We start from the raw sequence: 22,757 nt of genomic DNA on the forward strand, positions 1-22,757 counted from the left end.
CTGTAAATCTAGCATGAGAGCTGATAATATGTGTGGGTCGGGGAGAGACAGAGTAAAGTTTGGATAACAATTGAAATAGACTGGTCCATTCTCTAAATTGGATTGAACCATTCCCAACAAGGAATTGGAGAAATCTTCACGTCTCTTATCTCGTAAGGAGATAAGGACTGGGATATCTAATCCAAGTCTGAACAATAGTTTTACCGTGACTTGGACAAGACCGACATGAAGATAGTTAAACTCTTCACGATGTTGGAGTATAAGAGATCTTGAAAAAAGATTCAGAGATTCCCTATTGCTATGAATTGGGATGTTCTTCTCTGAGAATTTGATGCATGATCTTTGAGTAAAATTGAAGTTGAAATTTGGTAGATAGTTTTAGGATCTACCTTTGGAATAGTCCAATTTTTGAGTTGATCTTCGATTCTGGCAATCTGGTATTCTTGATTGACAGTATTTGAGATTGTGAGATTTTCTCCCCTTCGATGTTCATTTGAACTTTCTTCTTCATCGGTAGAGCATTTGAGATGGCTTGATTTTCTGAGCTTTCTAAGAAATTCGTTCATAAGATAGATAAGATAAGAGTAGGATGATTTTTCTCTGAATTGTTCAATTGATATTCAAGAGAGAGCTATCGACCGATCGATGCCCTCTTTACATTGATGAAGTCCCTTTATAGACTTCGAGTTTGATCGTAAATTTGAAAAACGTCAACTAAGAGATAAGATCGAATCTAAGAGGATAGGACCCCTGCAAGATCTGTTTCCTATAAGACATAAAGTAAACTAATAATTTAAAAGACTAATAATTTACCGACATTGGTAATTGGCATGTGAGCCTTCACTGTGTGGCTGACAAGTTGTCAATCTGATACCACATAGAAATGCTTAATGACTTGAGCCCTTACGATTTACATGAGCTCTATCATCCTAGCTTAATTAATAATATTTAATACATATTTTTACATAGATGTATTTACATTCTTTCCTACGTTCATCAACATTTCATCAATTTTTTTATGAAATGATGAAATAAGAAAGAGTACATTAATAATAAGAAAAACCAAAATAGACAAAGTGCAGAAGCAAAATTGAATGGAATATGTTCAGATTTGAATTTTTTTTTTTTTTTTTTTTTTTTTTTTACAATTAGTTTAACGACTATTCAATCATTAAGACAAGGACTATCATATTTTAAATCTATCAATGTGGGATTGTTTTAAAGGAGAAATCTATCATATTTACAGGTAAAAAAATAATACATTCATTTAGAACAAGTGGCTAGCTCGATGTCCATAGTCCGAGCACCAAAGAATATATGTAAAAAAAAAAAAGAATATATGTAAAAAAAAAAAAAAAAAAGAAGTGGATGTCAGGTTGAGGACTACCAAGAGCGGAAGGTTACGCTGCTCTGTGAAACCAGCCTCACGCGGTTTCCTTCAACTCTAAGGGCCATGGACACTAGGCCTTCGCCCAAAGCTCATAGCCCAACTCCCTACCTGGAATGCACAGGCCAAAGAACAACTCTCCAACAACCCTAACCAATGGGCAGAGCCAACCTCCAACCACTTTGTTGCCCCCATATGGGTTACAAGCACAGATTACCAAGCTCGGCGATTTCCTTAAGACAAGGACTACTTTATGAAGACTACAACTACATCTACCAAGAGGTTTATATTAGGCCTAGGAGAATCGACCGACTATCCTTCCACCGACAAGAGCGGAAGGTTACGCTGCTCTGTGAAACCAGCCTCACGCGGTTTGCTTCAACTCTAAAGGCCATGGACACTAGGCCTTCGCCGAAAGCTCATAGCCCAACTCCTTACTTGGGATGGACAGGCCAAAGAACAACTCCAACAACCCTAACCAATCGGCTGAGCCAACCTCCAACCACTTTGTTGCCCCCATATGGGTTACAAGATCAGATTACGAAGCTCGGCGATTTTCTTAACACAAGGACTACTTTATGAAGACTACATGTAATTTTAAATCTATTAATGTGGGATTGTTATAAAGGAGAAATCTATCATATTTACTGGTAAGAAAATAATACATTCATTTAGAACAAGTGGCTAGCTCAATGTCCATAGTCCGAGCACCAAAAAATATATGTAAAAAAAAAATATATATATATATGTAAAAAAAAAAAAAAAAAAGTGGATGCACCAAAAAATATATGTAAAAAAAAAAAAAAAAAGGAAGTGGATGTCAGGTTGAGTTGAGGACTACCAAGAGGTTAATATTGGGCCTAGGAGAATCGACCCGCTATCCTTCCACCGACAAGAGCGGAAGGTTACGTTGCTCTGCGAAACCAGCCTCATGCGGTTTCCTTCAACTCTAAGGGCCATGGACACTAGGCCTGACCCGCTATCCTTCCACCGACAAGAGCGGAAGGTTACGCTGCTCTGTGAAACCAGCCTCACGGGGAAGGGCCATGGACACTAGGCCTGACCCGCTATCCTTCCACCGACAAGAGCGGAAGGTTACGCTGCTCTGTGAAACCAGCCTCACGGGGTTTCCTTCAACTCTAAGGGCCATGGACACTAGGCCTTCGCCCAAAGCTCATAGCCCAACTCCCTACTTGGGATGGACAGGCCAAAGAACAACTCCAACAACTCTAACCAATCGGCTGAGCCAACCTCCAACCATTTTGTTGCCCCCATATGGGTTACAAGCTCACATTACCAAGCTCGGCGACTTCCTTAAGACAAGGAGTACTTTATGAACACTACATCCAATTTTAAATCTATCAATGTGGGATTGTTGTAAAGGAGAAATCTATCATATTACAGGTAAAAAAATAATACATTCATTCAGAACAAGTGGCTAGCTCCATGTCTATAGTCTGAGCACCCAAGAATATATGTAAAAAAAAAAAAAAAAAAAAGTGCATGTCAGGTTGAGGAGTACCAAGAGGTTTATATTGGGTCTAGGAGAATCGACCCAAAAAAAAAAAAGTGCATGTCAGGTTGAGGACTACCAAGAGGTTTATATTGGGGTCTAGGAGAATCGACCCGCTATCCATCCACCGACAAGAGTGGAAGGTTACGCTGCTCTGTGGAACCAGCCTCACGCGGTTTCCTTCAACTCTAAGGACCATGGACACTAGGCCTTCGCGCAAAACCCATAGCCAAACTCCCTACTTGGAATGGACAGGCCAAACAACAACTCCAACAACCCTAACCAATGGGCTGAGCCAACCTCCAACCACTTTGTTGCCCCCATATGAGTTACAAGCTCAGATTACCAAGCTCGATGATTTCCTTAAGACAAGGACTACTTTATGAAGACTACATCTAATTTTAAATCTATCAATGTGGGATTTTTATAAAGGAGAAATCTATCATATTTACAGGTAAAATAAATAAATAATTTCATAAAGATCAAGTGGATTGCTCGATGTCCATAGTCCGAGCCAGCAAAAATAGATTTAAAAAATAAAAATAAGTGGATGTCAGGTTGAGGACTACCAAGAGGTTTATATTGGGCCTAGGAGAATCGACCCGCTATCCTTCCACCGACAAGAGCGGAAGGTTACGCTGCTCTGTGAAACCAGCCTCACGCGGTTTCCTTCAACTCTAAGGACCATGGACACTAAGCCTTCGCGCAAAGCCCATAGCCCAACTCCCTACTTGGAATGGACAGGCCAAAGAACAACTCCAACAACCCTAACCAATGGGCTGAGCCAACCTCCAACCACTTTGTTGCCCCCATATGGGTTACAAGCTCACATTACCAAGCTCGGCGATGTCCTTAAGACAATGACTACTTTATGAAGACTACATCCAATTTTAATTCTATCAATGTGGGATTGTTGTGAAGGAGAAATCTATCATATTTACAGGTAAAATAGAAAAATAATTTGATTCAGAACAAGTGGAGAGCTCGATGTCCATAGTCCGAGCCAGCAAAAATAGATTTAAAATATAAAAATAAGTGGATGTCAGGTTGAGGACTACCAAGAGTTTTATATTGGGCCTAGGAGATACGACCCGCTATCCTTCCACCGACAAGAGCGGAAGGTTACGCTGCTCTGTGAAACCAGCCTCACGCGGTTTCCTTCAACTCTAAGGACCATGGACACTAGGCCTTCGCCCAAAGTCCATAGCCCAACTCCCTACTTGGAATGGACAGGCCAAAGAACAACTCCAACAACCCTAACCAATGGGCTGAGCCAACCTCCAACCACTTTGTTGCCCCCATATGGGTTACAAGCTCACATTACCAAGCTCGGCGATGTCCTTAAGACAATCACTACTTTATGAAGACTACATCCAATTTTAATTCTATCAATGTGGGATTGTTGTGAAGGAGAAATCTATCATATTTACAGGTAAAATAGAAAAATAATTTGATTCAGAACAAGTGGAGAGCTCGATGTCCATAGTCCGAGCCAGCAAAAATAGATTTAAAATATAAAAAAAAGTGGATGTCAGGTTGAGGACTACCAAGAGTTTTATATTGGGCCTAGGAGATACGACCCGCTATCCTTCCACCGACAAGAGCGGAAGGTTACGCTGCTCTGTGAAACCAGCCTCATGCGGTTTCCTTCAACTCTAAGGGCCATGTTTACTAGGCCTTCGCGCAAAGCCCATAGCCCAACTCCCTACTTGGAATGGACAGGCCAAAGAACAACTCCAACAACCCTAACCAATGGGCTTAGCCAACCTCCAACCACTTTGTTGCCCCCATATGGGTTACAAGCTCACATTACCAAGCTCGGCGATGTCCTTAAGACAATGACTACTTTATGAAGACTACATCCAATTTTAATTCTATCAATGTGGGATTGTTGTGAAGGAGAAATCTATCATATTTACGGGTAAAATAGATAAATAATTTCATTCAGAACAAGTGGATAGCTCGATGTCCATAGTCCGAACCAGCAAAAATAGATTTAAAAAAAAAAAAAGTGGATGTCAGGTTGAGGAGTACCAAGAGCAAAAATAGATTTTAAAAAAAAAAAAAAAAGTGGATGTCAGGTTGAGGTGTACAAAGAGGTTTATAATGGGCCTAGGAGAATCGACCCGCTATCCTTCCACCAACAAGAGCGGAAGGTTACGCGGCTCTGTGAAACCAGCCTCACGCGGTTTCCTTCAACTCTAAGGAACATGGACACTAAGCCTTCGCCCAAAGCCCATAGTCCAACTCCCTACTTGGAATGGACAAGCAGAAGAACAACTCCAACAACCCTAACCAATGGGCTGAGCCAACCTCCAACCACTTTGTTGCCCCCATATTGGTTACAAGCTCACATTACCAAGCTCGGCGACGTCCTTAAGACAAGGACTACTTTATGAAGACTACAACCAGCCTCACGCGGTTTCCTTCAACTTTAAGGGCCATGGACACTAGGCCTTCGCCCAAAGCCCATATAGCCCAACTCCCTAACTTGGAATGGACAGGCCAAAGAACAACTCCAACAACCCTAACCAATGGGCTGAGCCAACCTCCAACCACTTTGTTGCCCCCATATGGGTTACAAGCTCACATTACCAAGCTCGGCGACGTCCTTAAGACAAGGACTACTTTATGAAGACTACATCCAATTTTAAATCTATCAATGTGGGATTGTTTTAAAGGAGAAATCTATCATATTTACAGGTAAAAAGATAATACATTCATTCATAAAAAGTGGCTAGCTCGATGTCCATAGTCCGAGCACCAAAGAATATATGTAAAAAAAAATAAAAAAAAGTGGATGTCAGGTTGAGGATTACCAAGAGGTTTATATTGGGCCTAGGAGAATCGACCCGCTATCCTTCCACCGACAAGAGCGGAAGGTTACGCTGCTCTGTGAAACCAGCCTCACGCGGTTTCCTTTAACTTTAAGGGCCATGGACACTAGGCCTTCGCCCAAAGCCCATATAGCCCAACTCCCTAACTTGGAATGGACAGGCCAAAGAACAACTCCAACAACCCTAAGCAATGGGCTGAGCCAACCTCCAACCACTTTGTTGCCCCCATATGGGTTACAAGCTCACATTACCAAGCTCGGCGATGTCCTTAAGACAATGACTACTTTATGAAGACTACATCCAATTTTAATTCTATCAATGTGGGATTGTTGTGAAGTAGAAATCTATCATATTTACAGGTAAAATAGATAAATAATTTCATAAAGAACAAGTGGATAGCTCGATGTCCATAGTCCGAGCCAGAAAAACTATATTAAAAAAAAAAAAAAAGTGGATGTCAGGTTGAGGACTACCAAGAGGTTTATATTGGGCCTAGGAGAATCGACCCGCTATCCTTCCACCGACAAGAGCGGAAGGTTACGCTGCTCTGTGAAACCAGCCTCACGCGGTTTCCTTCAACTCTAAGGACCATGGACACTAGGCCTTCGCCCAAAGTCCATAGCCCAACTCCCTACTTGGAATGGACAGGCCAAAGAACAACTCCAACAACCCTAACCAATGGGCTGAGCCAACCTCCAACCACTTTGTTGCCCCCATATGGGTTACAAGCTCATTACCAAGCTCGGCGATGTCCTTAAGACAATCACTACTTTATGAAGACTACATCCAATATTAATTCTATCAATGTGGGATTGTTGTGAAGGAGAAATCTATCATATTTACAGGTAAAATAGAAAAACAATTTCATTCAGAACAAGTGGATAGCTCGATGTCCATAGTCCGAGCCAGCAAAAATAGATTTAAAATATAAAAATAAGTGGATGTCAGGTTGAGGACTACCAAGAGTTTTATATTGGGCCTAGGAGATACGACCCGCTATCCTTCCACCGACAAGAGCGGAAGGTTACGCTGCTCTGTGAAACCAGCCTCACGCGGTTTCCTTCAACTCTAAGGACCATGGACACTAGGCCTTCGCCCAAAGTCCATAGCCCAACTCCCTACTTGGAATGGACAGGCCAAAGAACAACTCCAACAACCCTAACCAATGGGCTGAGCCAACCTCCAACCACTTTGTTGCCCCCATATGGGTTACAAGCTCACATTACCAAGCTCGGCGATGTCCTTAAGACAATCACTACTTTATGAAGACTACATCCAATTTTAATTCTATCAATGTGGGATTGTTGTGAAGTAGAAATCTATCATATTTACAGGTAAAATAGATAAATAATTTCATTCAGAACAAGTGGATAGCTCGATGTCCATAGTCCGAGCCAGCAAAAATAGATTTAAAAAATAAAAATAAGTGGATGTCAGGTTGAGGACTACCAAGAAGTTTATATTGGGCCTAGGAGAATCGACCCGCTATCCTTCCACCGACAAGAGCGGAAGGTTACGCTGCTCTGTGAAACCAGCCTCACGCAGTTTCCTTCAACTCTAAGGACCATGGACACTAGGCCTTCGCCAAAAGTCCATAGCCCAACTCCCTACTTGGAATGAACAGGCCAAAGAACAACTCCAACAACCCTAACCAATGGGCTGAGCCAACCCTCCAACCACTTTGTTGCTCCCATATGAGTTACAAGCTCAGATTACCAAGGTCGGCAATTTCCTTAAGACAAGGACTACTTTATGAAGACTACATCTAATTTTAAATCTATCAATGTGGGATTGTTATAAAGGAGAAATCTACCATATTTACTGGTAAGAAAATAATACATTCATTAAGAACAAGTGGATAGCTATATATTTAAAAAAAAAAAAAAGTGGATGTCAGGTTGAGGACTACCAAGAGGTTTATATTGGGCCTAGGAGAATCGACCCGCTATCCTTCCACCGACAAGAGCGGAAGGTTACGCTGCTCTGTGAAACCAGCCTCACGCGGTTTCCTTCAACTCTAAGGACCATGGACACTAGGCCTTCACCCAAAGTCCATAAGGACCATGGACACTAGGCCTTCACCCAAAGTCCATAGCCCAACTCCCTACTTGGAATGGACAGGCCAAAGAACAACTCCAACAACCCTAACCAATGGGCTGAGCCAACCTCCAACCACTTTGTTGCCCCCATATGGGTTACAAGCTCATTACCAAGCTCGGCGATGTCCTTAAGACAATCACTACTTTATGAAGACTACATCCAATATTAATTCTATCAATGTGGGATTGTTGTGAAGGAGAAATCTATCATATTTACAGGTAAAATAGAAAAATAATTTCATTCAGAACAAGTGGATAGCTCGATGTCCATAGTCCGAGCCAGCAAAAATAGATTTAAAATATAAAAATAAGTGGATGTCAGGTTGAGGACTACCAAGAGGTTTATATTGGCCCTAGGAGAATCGACCCGCTATCCTTCCACCGACAAGAGCGGAAGGTTACGCTGCTCTATGAAACCAGCCTCACGCGGTTTCCTTCAACTCTAAGGACCATGGACACTAGGCCTTCGCCCAAAGTCCATAGCCCAACTCCCTACTTGGAATGGACAGGCCAAAGAACAACTCCAACAACCCTAACCAATGGGCTGAGCCAACCTCCAACCACTTTGTTGCCCCCATATGGGTTACAAGCTCACATTACCAAGCTCGGCGATGTCCTTAAGACAATGACTACTTTATGAAGACTACATCCAATTTTAATTCTATCAATGTGGGATTGTTGTGAAGTAGAAATCTATCATATTTACAGGTAAAATAGATAAATAATTTCATTCAGAACAAGTGGATAGCTCGATGTCCATAGTCCGAGCCAGCAAAAATAGATTTAAAAAATAAAAATAAGTGGATGTCAGGTTGAGGACTACCAAGAGGTTTATATTGGCCCTAGGAGAATCGACCCGCTATCCTTCCACCGACAAGAGCGGAAGGTTACGCTGCTCTGTGAAACCAGCCTCACGCGGTTTCCTTCAACTCTAAGGACCATGGACACTAGGCCTTCGCCCAAAGTCCATAGCCCAACTCCCTACTTGGAATGGACAGGCCAAAGAACAACTCCAACAACCCTAACCAATGGGTTGAGCCAACCTCCAACCACTTTGTTGCCCCCATATGGGTTACAAGCTCACATTACCAAGCTCGGCGATGTCCTTAAGACAATCACTACTTTATGAAGACTACATCCAATTTTAATTCTATCAATGTGGGATTGTTGTAAAGGAGAAATCTATCATATTTACAGGTAAAAAGATAATACATTCATTCAGAACAAGTGGCTAGCTCGATGTCCATAGTCCGAGCACCAAAGAATATATGTAAAAAAAAATAAAAAAAAGTGAATGTCAGGTTGAGGATTACCAAGAGGTTTATATTGGGCCTAGGAGAATCGACCAGCTATCCTTCCACCGACAAGAGCGGAAGGTTACGCTGCTCTGTGAAACCATCCTCACGCAGTTTCCTTCAACTCTAAGGACCATGGACACTAGGCCTTCGCCAAAAGTCCATAGCCCAACTCCCTACTTGGAATGAACAGGCCAAAGAACAACTCCAACAACCCTAACCAATGGGCTGAGCCAACCTCCAACCACTTTGTTGCCCCCATATGGGTTACAAGCTCACATTACCAAGCTCGGCGATGTCCTTAAGACAATCACTACTTTATGAAGACTACATCCAATTTTAATTCTATCAATGTGGGATTGTTGTAAAGGAGAAATCTATCATATTTACAGGTAAATTAGATAAATACATTCATTCAGAACAAGTGGCTAGCTCGATGTCCATAGTCCGAGCACCAAAGAATATATGTAAAAAAAAATAAAAAAAAGTGAATGTCAGGTTGAGGATTACCAAGAGGTTTATATTGGGCCTAGGAGAATCCACCCGCTATCCTTCCACCGACAAGAGCGGAAGGTTACGCTGCTCTGTGAAACCAGCCTCACGCAGTTTCCTTCAACTCTAAGGACCATGGACTAGGCCTTCGCCCAAAGTCCATAGCCCAACTCCCTACTTGGAATGGACAGGCCAAAGAACAACTCCAACAACCCTAACCAATGGGCTAAGCCAACCTCCAACCACTTTGTTGCCCCCATATGGGTTACAAGCTCACATTACCAAGCTCGGCGATGTCCTTAAGACAATCACTACTTTATGAAGACTACATCCAATTTTAATTCTATCAATGTGGGATTGTTGTAAAGAAGAAATCTATCATATTTACAGGTAAAATAGATAAATACATTTATTCAGAACAAGTGGCTAGCTCGATGTCCATACTCTGAGCACCAAAGAATATATGTAAAAAAAAAATAAAAAAAAGTGAATGTCAGGTTGAGGATTACCAAGAGGTTTATATTGGGCCTAGGAGAATCGACCCGCTATCCTTCCACCGACAAGAGCGGAAGGTTACGCTGCTCTGTGAAACCAGCCTCACGCAGTTTCCTTCAACTCTAAGGACCATGGACACTAGGCCTTCGCCCAAAGCCCATAGCCCAACTCCCTACTTGGAATGGACAGGCCAAAGAACAACTCCAACAACCCTAACCAATGGGCTGAGCCAACCTCCAACCACTTTGTTGCCCCCATATGGGTTACAAGCTCACATTACCAAGCTTGGCGATGTCCTTAAGACAATGACTACTTTATGAAGACTACATCCAATTTTAATTCTATCAATGTGGGATTGTTGTGAAGGAGAAATCTATCATATTTACAGGTAAAATAGATAAATACATTCATTCAGAACAAGTGGCTAGCTCGATGTCCATAGTCCGAGCACTAAAGAATATATGTAAAAAAAAATAAAAAAAGTGAATGTCAGGTTGAGGATTACCAAGAGGTTTATATTGGGCCTAGGAGAATCGACCTGCTATCCTTCCACCGACAAGAGGGAAAGGTTACGCTGCTCTGTGAAACCAGCCTCACGCAGTTTCCTTCAACTCTAAGGACCATGGACACTAGGCCTTTGCCCAAAGCCCATAGCCCAACTCCCTACTTGGAATGGACAGGCCAAAGAACAACTCCAACAACCCTAAGCAATGGGCTGAGCCAACCTCCAACCACTTTGTTGCCCCCATATGGGTTACAAGCTCACATTACCAAGCTCGGCGATGTCCTTAAGACAATGACTACTTTATCAAGACTACATCCAATTTCAATTCTATCAATGTGGGATTGTTGTGAAGGAGAAATCTATCATATTTACGGGTAAAATAGATAAATAATTTCATTCAGAACAAGTGGATAGCTCGATGTCCATAGTCCGAGCCAGCAAAAATAGATTTGAAAAAAAAAAAAAAGTGGATGTCAGGTTGAGGTGTACCAAGAGGTTTATATTGGGCCTAGGAGAATCGACCCGCTATCCTTCAACCAACCAGAGCGGAAGGTTACGCTGCTCTGTGAAACCAGCCTCACGCGGTTTCCTTCAACTCTAAGGACCATGGACACTAGGTCTTCGCCCAAAGCCCATAGTCCAACTCCCTACTTGGAATGGAGAGGCCAAAGAACAACTCCAACAACCCTAACCAATGGGCTGAGCCAACCTCCAACCACTTTGTTGCCCCCATATGGGTTACAAGCTCACATTACCAAGCTCAGCGACGTCCTTAAGACAAGGACTACTTTATGAAGACTACATCCAATTTTAAATCTATCAATGTGGGATTGTTTTAAAGGAGAAATATATCATATTTACAGGTAAAAAGATAATACATTCATTCATAACAAGTGGCTAGCTCGATGTCCATAGTCCGAGCACCAAAGAATATATGTAAAAAAAAAATATCCTTCCACCGATAAGAGCGGAAGGTTACGCTGCTATGTGAAACCAGCCTCACGCGGTTTCCTTCAACTCTAAGGACCATGGACACTAAGCCTTCACGCAAAGCCCATAGCCCAACTCCCTACTTGGAATGGACAAGCCAAAGAACAACTCCAACAACCCTAACCAATGGGCTGAGCCAACCTCCAACCACTTTGTTGCCCCCATATGGGTTACAAGCTCACATTACCAAGCTCAGCGATGTCCTTAAGACAATGACTACTTTATGAAGACTACATCCAATTTCAATTCTATCAATGTGGGATTGTTGTGAAGCAGAAATCTATCATATTTACAGGTAAAATAGATAAATAATTTCATAAAGATCAAGTGGATAGCTCGATGTCCATAGTCCGAGCCAGCAAAAATAGATTTAAAAAATAAAAATAAGTGGATGTCAGGTTGAGGACTACCAAGAGGTTTATATTGGCCCTAGGAGAATCGACCCGCTATCCTTCCACCGACAAGAGCGGAAGGTTACGCTGCTCTGTGAAACCAGCCTCACGCGGTTTCGTTCAACTCTAAGGACCATGGACACTAAGCCTTCGCGCAAAGCCCATAGCCCAACTCCCTACTTGGAATGGACAGGCCAAAGAACAACTCCAACAACCCTAACCAATGGGCTGAGCCAACCCTCCAACCACTTTGTTGCTCCCATATGAGTTACAAGCTCAGATTACCAAGGTCGGTGATTTCCTTAAGACAAGGACTACTTTATGAAGACTACATCTAATTTTAAATCTATCAATGTGGGATTGTTATAAAGGAGAAATCTACCATATTTACTGGTAAGAAAATAATACATTCATTAAGAACAAGTGGATAGCTCGATGTCCATAGTCCGAGCCAGAAAAAATATATTTAAAAAAAAAAAAAGTGGATGTCAGGTTGAGGACTACCAAGAGGTTTATATTGGGCCTAGGAGAATCGACCCGCTATCCTTCCACCGACAAGAGCGGAAGGTTACGCTGCTCTGTGAAACCAGCCTCACGCGGTTTCCTTCAACTCTAAGGACCATGGACACTAGGCCTTCGCCCAATGCTCATAGCCCAACTCCTTACTTGGAATGGACAGGCCGAAGAACGACTCCAACAACCATAACCAATGGGCTGAGCCAACCTCCAACCACTTTGTTGCCCCCATATGGGTTACAAGCTCACATTACCAAGCTCGGCGATTTCCTTAAGACAAGGACTACTTTATGAAGACTACATCTAATTTTAAATCTATCAATGTGGGATTGTTATAAAGGGAAATCTATCATATTTACCGGTAAGAAAATAATACATTCATTCAGAACAAGTGGCTAGCTGGATGTCCATAGTCCGAGCACCAAAAAATATATGTAAAAAAAAAAAAAAAAAGTAGATGTCAGGATGAGGACTACCAAGAGGTTTATCTTGGGCCTAGGAGAATCGACCCGCTATCCTTCCACCGACAAGAGCGGAAGGTTACGCTGCTCTCTGAAACCAGCCTCACGCGGTTTCCTTCAACTTTAAGGGCCATGGACACTAGGCCTTCGCCCAAAGCTCATAGCCCAACTCCCTACTTGGAATGGACAGGCCAAAGAACAACTCCAACAACCCTAACCAATGGGCTGAGGAAATGCTTAATGACTTGAGCCCTTACGATTTAGATGAGCTCTATCATCCTAACTTAATTAATAACATTTAAGACATATTTTTACATAGATGTATTTACATGAAATAAGAAAGAGTATATTAATAATAAGAAAAACCAAAATAGACAAGGTGCCAAAAGAAGGAAAATTGAATGGAATATGTCAGGGAACATATTCCATTCACGGATTTGAAATTTTTATTTATTTTTTTTTTTTATTATTATTCAGTCATTGAGATGATGATATCTACAAAGGTGGTTGTGAATCCAAAAATGGATCATTGAGATCATAGATCGTGTCTTCATTTTTTTCCTCTATAATAGAAGGAGAAGACGTTGAACCGACTAATGTGGCTTCTTGAAGAAGCTTTTGAAAATCAGCTTCCGAAGTTGTCTGGGCTAATGCGGCGAGTAGCCTCGACTTTGAATTAAGGAATTCGGAGGTCTTCTTCTTGGATAAATCCTGAAGGTGGCCATTCTCAGATAGCCAGACCTTTACCGCTTTGATGTCTGCGTGGGTATAAGTATATTTATCCCACCATTTGATTTTGATAATTTTGAAGACTTGTTTTATTTGGTCTTCGGTCTCTTTAATTTGAAAATTCCAAGTTAAAATCCAAGGAATTTGAAAATATACGCAAAAGCGCATGGTCAATGGAAATGAGATTTTGAATATGTTTTGAACAAAATAGTGGAACGATTCTTGTATTGGAACTGGAAATATATCTTTGGCTGATCCAAATATTTTCCACCATTTGATGAACCAAAATGGGTAATGAATTTTATGAGCATTCTGGCAGAATTGAATGAACCATGAATGCTCGTAATTTTGATACCAAATGACATTGAACCATGCCATTTGATAGTCTCTGTATGAGTAAGAATGAGGAACAAAAGGTTTTGAGAATGTCTTTTCCGTGTATGGGTCTTGATTCCAATACGTCGGATTCATGACTTTAAAAATTTTTAATTTTGAATACGCGATTTTCGAAGGATCATCGCGACTCGGAATATGAGTAATTTTGACGGACTTTGTGTCGACTAGAATGAATTCATAAAACCTTCTGGTTTTATGAAGATCTTCTGGGATATAAAAGAATCCCGATGGATAGGCTTTTTTAACGACTTCGTCGATTTTCGGGTCGTCGTATTCTGGTTCTACCAGAGCTTCTGGTATAGACACAGATTTTTGAACATAGGTTTTGATTTCAGGAACTGGAGAAAAACGAACGGGAACAACCGCGTCCGAGCAGGTCGAGGGGACAGAAGGTCCCTTTGAAGTGGAAGAGACAGTGGGTCTCGATGGAGTAACGACAGATGGCCGTGTTGAAGAGGCTGAAGGCCTCGTCGGAGTGATAACCTCCGCCTGTTTCTGAGAAAGCTTTGCTTTAGATCTAGTCACCAATGTGAAGCCAGAATCCATTGCATAGCTGTCGGATGTCATTGGAGTAGGTGTGCTTGAAGAAGCATTGGGCTTCTTCCCTTTTTCTATCACTTTCTTACCGGTCATTGCTGGGAGATGGAGATGGGTTAGGGAGAATTTTTCTTTGAGAGTAAGAACTCTCTTGAGAGGTAATCTGCCAAGGGGTTTTCGATCCCTTTTATAGGCAAAATCTGAAAGTCGAAGCAAGATAAAATGGCTTGCCATCTAGCAAAAATTTGTTTAGACACAAGATTCTTGACATCTTTTTCTAAAACAAATTTAGATGCCCTTGAGTCGGTTTTGATAACAAAACTTTTGTTAATCAAATCACTTTGAAATTTTTGTACACAAAGTACTATTGAAAGTATTTCTTTCTTTACTGTTGAATAATTTTTTTTTAGTAGAATTCCATATTCCCGAATGGAAACGGACAATGGATTCTTTCTTGTCAAGGGACTTGATTTTTTGGACTGTTTGGTATGTTCTTCAGTCCAGTCCAGGGCTTTGGATTCTTTTTTGGTCTCTCAAAAAGGGGCTTGCAGATGGGTATGATATTTTGAAGGAAATCAGACACATAATTGAGACATTCCAAAAATCTTTGTAGTTGGGTCTTATCTGTAATTTGGTTGGAAAGTTTGCAAACTCAATGGACCTTTGAATGGGTTTGATTAGACCCAAATGAATTTCAAATCCGAGAAAACGGATTTTTGTTTGAAAAAGTTTAATTTTGGGTTTAGACACAACTAAACCGTTTCTTTTGACTGTCGTCAAAAATGTTTGAAGATGCTTAAAGTGTTGATCGATGCTTTGAGAAAAAATCAGAACATCGTCAATATAAACAATTGAAAAGTCTTGAAAAGGATTGAAAATATCATTCATAATCTTTTGAAATTCGGATGGAGCGTTTTTTAGCCCAAATGGCATAACGTTCCATTCGTATTGTCCAAAAGGGACATTAAAAGCCGTTTTGTACTTGTCTTTTTCTGAAATCTGGATTTGCCAAAATCCTGATTTCATGTCAAATTTTGAAAATATTTTTGCATTTGAAATTCTTTGCATTAAATCTGATTTATTTGGAATTGGATATCTAATCCATTCCAAAACCTTATTTAAGGGTTTGTAGTTAATTACTAGTCGCGGAACTCCACGTTCCTTTTCTGCCTGGTTGTTGACGTAAAAAGACGCACATGACCAGGGGCTCTTTGATGGTCTAACAAGACCTTTCTGCAAAAGATCAATAATTTCTGCTTTGCAGAATGTTAGTAATTCTTTATTCATTTGAATAGGTCGGGCTTTTGTAGGAATATTTTTCTCCTCGAAAGCTTTGATATAAGGAAGATCAACTATGTGTTGTTTCCTATCCCAAAAGGCATTTGGGATATTTGAACAAACTTCTTTTTCTAATTGAGTTTGTAAAGTTTTGATTTTAAACTGGACAGTCTTATTTTGAATTTGTTCTTCTATTTTTTTGAATGAAATTTCTTCTTTTAAAAAAGAAATTTGTTTTTCTTTATAATTTAATACATTTATTGATTGAATAATTGTAAATTTGTTTTTCTTTATAATTTAATACATTTATTGATTGAATAATTGTATTCTTTTGAAGGTTATTTATTTCGCTAATCCTTATGGGAAAGAAAGTTAAATTTTATCTTTTTTCCTAAGGCTTTTGATTCTAACCCTTTTTCAGTTATTCTAAAAGGATATAATTGAGTAATGAAAGGAGTACCTAGGATTAGTTCTTGTCCTAAGTCTTTTACTAGAAGGAAGGAATTTACTAAGCAAATTCCATCATTGCAAACATGAACTTTTGATAGTTTGTAATTAATTTTGAGTTTGTTGTTGTTAGCACCTCTAAGGCCCTCAGTAGTTTTTTTAAAATAATTTGTAGGTATTAGGCCTTCTTGAATGCAATTTTGATCGGCTCCAGTATCTATGAGAGCCTTTAGTGTGATTTTGAAATCATAAATTTCTAAGGTAACGAGAGCGTACCATTTTTGAAATTGAGAAGTGGTGATGGCTCCAACGAAGGAACTTTGAAAATCTTCTTCATCCAGGTTCGGTTGCGCCGTTTCCTTTTGTGTTGGCAGCCTTTCCTGAAGATTGAGAATTTCTTGACGAAGCGTATAAGATTCTGACCTGGTTTTAGATCTTAGCGCCTGTACCTCTTGTTTGAGATTATTAATCTCTCTTTGTAAATCTTGAGTAGTGAGTTCTCTCGGTTTTTCAAATCTTTAGAGAACAGATTGGAGTTTGTAGGGATTTCTTTCTTCCCTTTCAGTTGGCTTAGAGATTGTCATGGCATCCCTAAGTCGTTGAGCAATCTTCTGTTGAATTTCTGGGTCTTGAACTTTTTCTACTACTTCGAGTAGAATTTCTTGATCCTTGGTAAGGACATTTATGCATCCTTCGCACGTCCTTTTTCCTTCTTGTTCTGATTCGTATTCTGTGCTAGAATATGAATCAGATTCTTCTTGGAGTTCGAGGATTTCTCCCTCGCTTGATTGCTCTGAGTCGGTTAGGGTCAGTTGTAATAACTGATTTTTCAGCTCTTGATCTATATCCAACTCATTGATCTTTCCTCTGATTGGACACTTGTTAGCATAGTGTCCTTCTTCACGACATTTGAAGCAAGTTTGCTTTTTCTTTCCTCTATGGGTTTTTGTAGGAATATACTTCCTTCTTGAATATGTTGGCTTTTGAGACTGCACGGGTTTACTCCGATATGTTTCTCTAGGCCTGTATGAATGATAAGGTTTTGGATGCGTCTTAACCTTCTTTCGTCTGGAGGTTGATGGAGCTTCTATTCCCTTGCATCCATATTGATCGCAAAATCTGCCAAGCTCTTTTCTGTTTGACATCGAAGAATTGAGCTTGTTTTGAATCTTTGACTCATTACAAAGTCTGAGTCCTTCTTCTATGATGAAGGATGCTATGGATCCGTATGACAAAGTTTGTCATGAAATTGTTCCATTGTACTTTGTCTTAAGACCATCTTTGATCCTCCTTGAGAAGTGTTTTGGTAGTCCATTGACGAAATTCTCTTTCCAGAATTCCAACGAACTATTTGTTCTAATAAGAACTTTGCTGAAGTACATGTCTTTGTACCACCTGAAATCACCTAAGGTAGGGCATTTCAGATTCATGAGTATCTCGGCGGATCTCTCCTGGTATTTTAGAGGGTCGCCGAAGAAGAATTCTATGAGGGTATATATGAGGGTGTTGACAGCATCCTCTACCCTTTCATGTTGTACCTCGATCCTAGTTGATGGACCTTCTTCTTTGATAATTTGAGTAGTTGGTCTAATGACATAGTGGTTTAATATCTGTTGGTGGGTTGTTTCGTCGAGATATTTGTCCCACCAATCCTTGAGTTGCCCGGTAAATTCAGTTACCAAAACTTGAGCTATCTGATGGTCGGATTTATGGCCTTGTAATTTATACGCGCTTGCGGCCATCATCATCTCATTGACAACATTCATTATCAGATAGTCAGACAATCCATCGATATTCCATTCATAGATTGCTAAACCATCTAATGAGCTTGAGTTTGTAGTGTCTTTTCTTCGAACTGGATATCCGAAAAAGACGGTTGAGGATACCAGTTTTTCTGATTACTGGCATTATTTTGACTTCTTCTAGAGATCCTTTCAATTCGATTGTAGAAAGGTTCTTCTCTCTCATGTGCAATCTCGTCTTCGAATTCTTGGTTCTCTTGTCATTGTTAACGACATTGACAGATGAATCTTGAGGCGTCATGGCGGGATTTAATATCCTGTCTAACTTTTCCTTTATCTTGGCCATTGCAGCCTCTTCTTTTGAAATCCTTTTTGTAAATATTTCGAGATTTGCCAGTCTGAGTATTGGTATTGACTCATCAACCTTTGGTACAGAACTGCTTGCCTGTTCCTGCTGAGTACCTGATTTCTTTGAGATTTTTCCCTCGATACTTTCAAGTTGAGTAGCGATCGTGGATAAAATCTTATTTGAATAATTGTTTTGATGCTGGATATTCGTGATATCTTTTAGGGTCGGATTGCCCTTTTCTAGTCCTTCCAGAATATGTTTGAAAGGGCTAGCTTTGACCTTTTCTCCGTAGTAGTTGTCGAATTTGACTTCTTCTAACGGAGGATGTTTCGAATATACCTTGCCTCTTTTGGTAGTCTTCCAACTCCTCTGGGTCAAGGTGCATACCTGCAGAATATTTTCTTCAAACCATTCGAAGAATGGTATATTTTCTTTGATGGCTTCCATATGAGAATACCACTGAGCTCTTAATTCATTTCGCTCAGCGTCTTTGTAGGTTTGGAAGAAGGCATTTCTTTTTGAAGAGTTGGTAGGTGACATAAAATCTGCTTTCAAAAATTCTTTGTCTATCTGGAAATCAGCTGTAATGACATTTAGCTGGCTTTCGTAGACGGATTGAGTATCCATATCCGTATGGGTTGGAGACCTTGAGCCATCTTCATAGTGGATTGACGCCATTTTTTGATCATAACTGACCTCTTTTACCTTTAAGGGGTCATACATTGATCTTGATATTCGTGAAGTACTTGGTCTAGAACTCAGGAATTCTTTTACTTTCGACTCTGACGAAGGTTCTTCGCTGAATTTTTTTTCAACACTTCCATCGTCATGTTCGATGATTTAGATTGGGTTTTGAGATTCTTTCCGCTTTGGAAGATTTGCATCTTCTATTTTCCAGACAGTGCTTCTGGTTATTTGATCCCAAGAGAGTGTTTTTGGGACAGTCACTGATGATTATCCAATATTTGCTTCTATGAGCATAGTCGATCCTTTTGGTGAGGATCTTAATGCTCTTGGAGAAATGTTTGTATTCATGAGCTTATAATAAATCCTTAATATGACGACTGAAGAATGGGTTTCAGCCTTGATGTTTAAATTTTTTGACTGTAAATCTAGCATGAGAGCTGATAATATGTGTGGGTCGGGGAGAGACAGAGTAAAGTTTGGATAACAATTGAAATAGACTGGTCCATTCTCTAAATTGGATTGAACCATTCCCAACAAGGAATTGGAGAAATCTTCACGTCTCTTATCTCGTAAGGAGATAAGGACTGGGATATCTAATCCAAGTCTGAACAATAGTTTTACCGTGACTTGGACAAGACCGACATGAAGATAGTTAAACTCTTCACGATGTTGGAGTATAAGAGATCTTGAAAAAAGATTCAGAGATTCCCTATTGCTATGAATTGGGATGTTCTTCTCTGAGAATTTGATGCATGATCTTTGAGTAAAATTGAAGTTGAAATTTGGTAGATAGTTTTAGGATCTACCTTTGGAATAGTCCAATTTTTGAGTTGATCTTCGATTCTGGCAATCTGGTATTCTTGATTGACAGTATTTGAGATTGTGAGATTTTCTCCCCTTCGATGTTCATTTGAACTTTCTTCTTCATCGGTAGAGCATTTGAGATGGCTTGATTTTCTGAGCTTTCTAAGAAATTCGTTCATAAGATAGATAAGATAAGAGTAGGATGATTTTTCTCTGAATTGTTCAATTGATATTCAAGAGAGAGCTATCGACCGATCGATGCCCTCTTTACATTGATGAAGTCCCTTTATAGACTTCGAGTTTGATCGTAAATTTAAAAAACGTCAACTAAGAGATAAGATCGAATCTAAGAGGATAGGACCCCTGCAAGATCTGTTTCCTATAAGACATAAAGTAAACTAATAATTTAAAAGACTAATAATTTACCGACATTGGTAATTGGCATGTGAGCCTTCACTGTGTGGCTGACAAGTTGTCAATCTGATACCACATAGAAATGCTTAATGACTTGAGCCCTTACGATTTACATGAGCTCTATCATCCTAGCTTAATTAATAATATTTAATACATATTTTTACATAGATGTATTTACATTCTTTCCTACGTTCATCAACATTTCATCAATTTTTTTATGAAATGATGAAACAAGAAAGAGTACATTAATAATAAGAAAAACCAAAATAGACAAAGTGCAGAAGCAAAATTGAATGGAATATGTTCAGATTTGAATTTTTTTTTTTTTTTTTTTTTTTTTTACAATTAGTTTAACGACTATTCAATCATTAAGACAAGGACTATCATATTTTAAATCTATCAATGTGGGATTGTTTTAAAGGAGAAATCTATCATATTTACAGGTAAAAAAATAATACATTCATTTAGAACAAGTGGCTAGCTCGATGTCCATAGTCCGAGCACCAAAGAATATATGTAAAAAAAAAAAAAGAATATATGTAAAAAAAAAAAAAAAAAAGAAGTGGATGTCAGGTTGAGGACTACCAAGAGCGGAAGGTTACGCTGCTCCAGCCTCACGCGGTTTCCTTCAACTCTAAGGGCCATGGACACTAGGCCTTCGCCCAAAGCTCATAGCCCAACTCCCTACTTGGGATGGACAGGCCAAAGAACAACTCCAACAACTCTAACCAATCGTCTGAGCCAACCTCCAACCATTTTGTTGCCCCCATATGGGTTACAAGCTCACATTACCAAGCTCGGCGACTTCCTTAAGACAAGGAGTACTTTATGAACACTACATCCAATTTTAAATCTATCAATGTGGGATTGTTGTAAAGGAGAAATCTATCATATTACAGGTAAAAAAATAATACATTCATTCAGAACAAGTGGCTAGCTCCATGTCTATAGTCTGAGCACCCAAGAATATATGTAAAAAAAAAAAAAAAAAAAGTGCATGTCAGGTTGAGGACTACCAAGAGGTTTATATTGGGTCTAGGAGAATCGACCCAAAAAAAAAAAGTGCATGTCAGGTTGAGGACTACCAAGAGGTTTATATTGGGGTCTAGGAGAATCGACCCGCTATCCATCCACCGACAAGAGTGGAAGGTTACGCTGCTCTGTGGAACCAGCCTCACGCGGTTTCCTTCAACTCTAAGGACCATGGACACTAGGCCTTCGCGCAAAACCCATAGCCAAACTCCCTACTTGGAATGGACAGGCCAAAGAACAACTCCAACAACCCTAACCAATGGGCTGAGCCAACCTCCAACCACTTTGTTGCCCCCATATGGGTTACAAGCTCAGATTACCAAGCTCGATGATTTCCTTAAGACAAGGACTACTTTATGAAGACTACATCTAATTTTAAATCTATCAATGTGGGATTTTTATAAAGGAGAAATCTATCATATTTACCGGTACGAAAATAATACATTCATTCAGAACAAGTGGCTAGCTCGATGTCCATAGTCCGAGCACCAAAAAATATATGTAAAAAAAAAAAAAAAAAAGTGGATGTCAGGTTGAGGACTACCAAGAGGTTTATATTGGGCCTAGGAGAATCGACCCGCTATCCTTCCACCGACAAGAGCGAAAGGTTACGCTGCTCTGTGAAACCAGCCTCACGCGGTTTCCTTCAACTCTAAGGGCCATGGACACTAGGCCTTCGCCCAAAGCTCATAGCCCAACTCCCTACTTGGAATGGACAGGCCAAAGAACAACTCCAACAACCCTAACCAATGAGCTGAGCCAACCTCCAACCACTTTGTTGCCCCCATATGGGTTACAAGCTCACATTACCAAGCTCGACGATGTCCTTAAGACAATGACTACTTTATGAAGACTACATCCAATTTTAATTCTATCAATGTGGGATTGTTGTAAAGGAGAAATCTATCATATTTACAGGTAAAATAGATAAATACATTCATTCAGAACAAGTGGCTACATTCGTTCAGAACAAGTGGATAGCTCGATGTCCATAGTCCGAGCCAGCAAAAATATATTTAAAAAAAAAAAAAGTGGATGTGAGGTTGAGGACTACCAAGAGGTTTATATTGGGCCTAGGAGAATTGACCCGCTATCCTTCCACCGACAAGAGCGGAAGGTTACGCTGCTCTGTGAAACCAGCCTCACGTGGTTTCCTTCAACTCTCAGGGCCATGGACACTAGGCCTTCGCCCAAAGCCTATAGCCCAACTCCCTACTTGGAATGGACCAGCCAAAGAACAACTCCAACAACCCTAACGAATGAGCTGAGCCAACCTCCAACAACTTTGTTGCCCCCATATGGGTTACAAGCTCACATTACCAAGCTCGGTGATTTTCTTAAGACAATGACTACTTTATGA

The 22,757-nt window shown here is 40.2% G+C and overlaps 23 non-coding genes and 4 pseudogenes across 23 annotated transcripts; all 27 read right to left on the reverse strand.

The window, feature by feature from the left end:
* Positions 1–1,327: 1,327 nt before the first annotated feature.
* On the reverse strand, positions 1,328–1,614 carry LOC147787185 (signal recognition particle RNA; annotated as a pseudogene).
* A 25-nt stretch (positions 1,615–1,639) lies between these two features.
* On the reverse strand, positions 1,640–1,939 carry LOC147787186 (signal recognition particle RNA). The gene has a single exon (XR_015414058.1).
* Positions 1,940–2,406: 467 nt separating this feature from the next.
* On the reverse strand, positions 2,407–2,694 carry LOC147787187 (signal recognition particle RNA; annotated as a pseudogene).
* A 258-nt stretch (positions 2,695–2,952) lies between these two features.
* On the reverse strand, positions 2,953–3,256 carry LOC147787188 (signal recognition particle RNA). Its single transcript, XR_015414034.1, has one exon.
* A 186-nt stretch (positions 3,257–3,442) lies between these two features.
* Positions 3,443–3,745, reverse strand: LOC147787189 (signal recognition particle RNA). Its single transcript, XR_015413937.1, has one exon.
* Positions 3,746–3,931: 186 nt separating this feature from the next.
* On the reverse strand, positions 3,932–4,234 carry LOC147787190 (signal recognition particle RNA). Its single transcript, XR_015413939.1, has one exon.
* A 186-nt stretch (positions 4,235–4,420) lies between these two features.
* Positions 4,421–4,723, reverse strand: LOC147787191 (signal recognition particle RNA). The gene has a single exon (XR_015414007.1).
* Positions 4,724–4,966: 243 nt separating this feature from the next.
* On the reverse strand, positions 4,967–5,269 carry LOC147787192 (signal recognition particle RNA). Its single transcript, XR_015414023.1, has one exon.
* Positions 5,270–5,692: 423 nt separating this feature from the next.
* LOC147787193 (signal recognition particle RNA) lies at positions 5,693–5,998 on the reverse strand. The gene has a single exon (XR_015413991.1).
* A 185-nt stretch (positions 5,999–6,183) lies between these two features.
* LOC147787194 (signal recognition particle RNA) lies at positions 6,184–6,484 on the reverse strand. Its single transcript, XR_015413929.1, has one exon.
* A 186-nt stretch (positions 6,485–6,670) lies between these two features.
* On the reverse strand, positions 6,671–6,973 carry LOC147787195 (signal recognition particle RNA). Its single transcript, XR_015413940.1, has one exon.
* Positions 6,974–7,159: 186 nt separating this feature from the next.
* On the reverse strand, positions 7,160–7,463 carry LOC147787196 (signal recognition particle RNA). Its single transcript, XR_015414010.1, has one exon.
* Positions 7,464–7,619: 156 nt separating this feature from the next.
* On the reverse strand, positions 7,620–7,957 carry LOC147787197 (signal recognition particle RNA; annotated as a pseudogene).
* Positions 7,958–8,143: 186 nt separating this feature from the next.
* On the reverse strand, positions 8,144–8,446 carry LOC147787198 (signal recognition particle RNA). The gene has a single exon (XR_015413962.1).
* A 186-nt stretch (positions 8,447–8,632) lies between these two features.
* Positions 8,633–8,935, reverse strand: LOC147787199 (signal recognition particle RNA). Its single transcript, XR_015413922.1, has one exon.
* Positions 8,936–9,122: 187 nt separating this feature from the next.
* Positions 9,123–9,425, reverse strand: LOC147787200 (signal recognition particle RNA). The gene has a single exon (XR_015413988.1).
* Positions 9,426–9,614: 189 nt separating this feature from the next.
* Positions 9,615–9,915, reverse strand: LOC147787201 (signal recognition particle RNA). The gene has a single exon (XR_015413953.1).
* A 190-nt stretch (positions 9,916–10,105) lies between these two features.
* Positions 10,106–10,408, reverse strand: LOC147787202 (signal recognition particle RNA). Its single transcript, XR_015414193.1, has one exon.
* A 188-nt stretch (positions 10,409–10,596) lies between these two features.
* Positions 10,597–10,899, reverse strand: LOC147787203 (signal recognition particle RNA). The gene has a single exon (XR_015413977.1).
* A 186-nt stretch (positions 10,900–11,085) lies between these two features.
* Positions 11,086–11,388, reverse strand: LOC147787204 (signal recognition particle RNA). Its single transcript, XR_015414012.1, has one exon.
* Positions 11,389–11,513: 125 nt separating this feature from the next.
* On the reverse strand, positions 11,514–11,810 carry LOC147787205 (signal recognition particle RNA). The gene has a single exon (XR_015414069.1).
* Positions 11,811–11,996: 186 nt separating this feature from the next.
* LOC147787206 (signal recognition particle RNA) lies at positions 11,997–12,300 on the reverse strand. Its single transcript, XR_015414038.1, has one exon.
* A 182-nt stretch (positions 12,301–12,482) lies between these two features.
* LOC147787207 (signal recognition particle RNA) lies at positions 12,483–12,785 on the reverse strand. The gene has a single exon (XR_015413916.1).
* A 210-nt stretch (positions 12,786–12,995) lies between these two features.
* Positions 12,996–13,209, reverse strand: LOC147787208 (signal recognition particle RNA; annotated as a pseudogene).
* An 8,214-nt stretch (positions 13,210–21,423) lies between these two features.
* Positions 21,424–21,727, reverse strand: LOC147787209 (signal recognition particle RNA). Its single transcript, XR_015414020.1, has one exon.
* A 187-nt stretch (positions 21,728–21,914) lies between these two features.
* On the reverse strand, positions 21,915–22,217 carry LOC147787210 (signal recognition particle RNA). Its single transcript, XR_015413926.1, has one exon.
* A 207-nt stretch (positions 22,218–22,424) lies between these two features.
* Positions 22,425–22,727, reverse strand: LOC147787211 (signal recognition particle RNA). Its single transcript, XR_015414030.1, has one exon.
* Positions 22,728–22,757: the final 30 nt, after the last annotated feature.

This window comes from Cucurbita pepo, chromosome 18 (assembly GCF_057944985.1).
Source record: "Cucurbita pepo subsp. pepo isolate OVF chromosome 18, ASM5794498v1, whole genome shotgun sequence".
Lineage (NCBI taxonomy): Eukaryota > Viridiplantae > Streptophyta > Magnoliopsida > Cucurbitales > Cucurbitaceae > Cucurbita > Cucurbita pepo.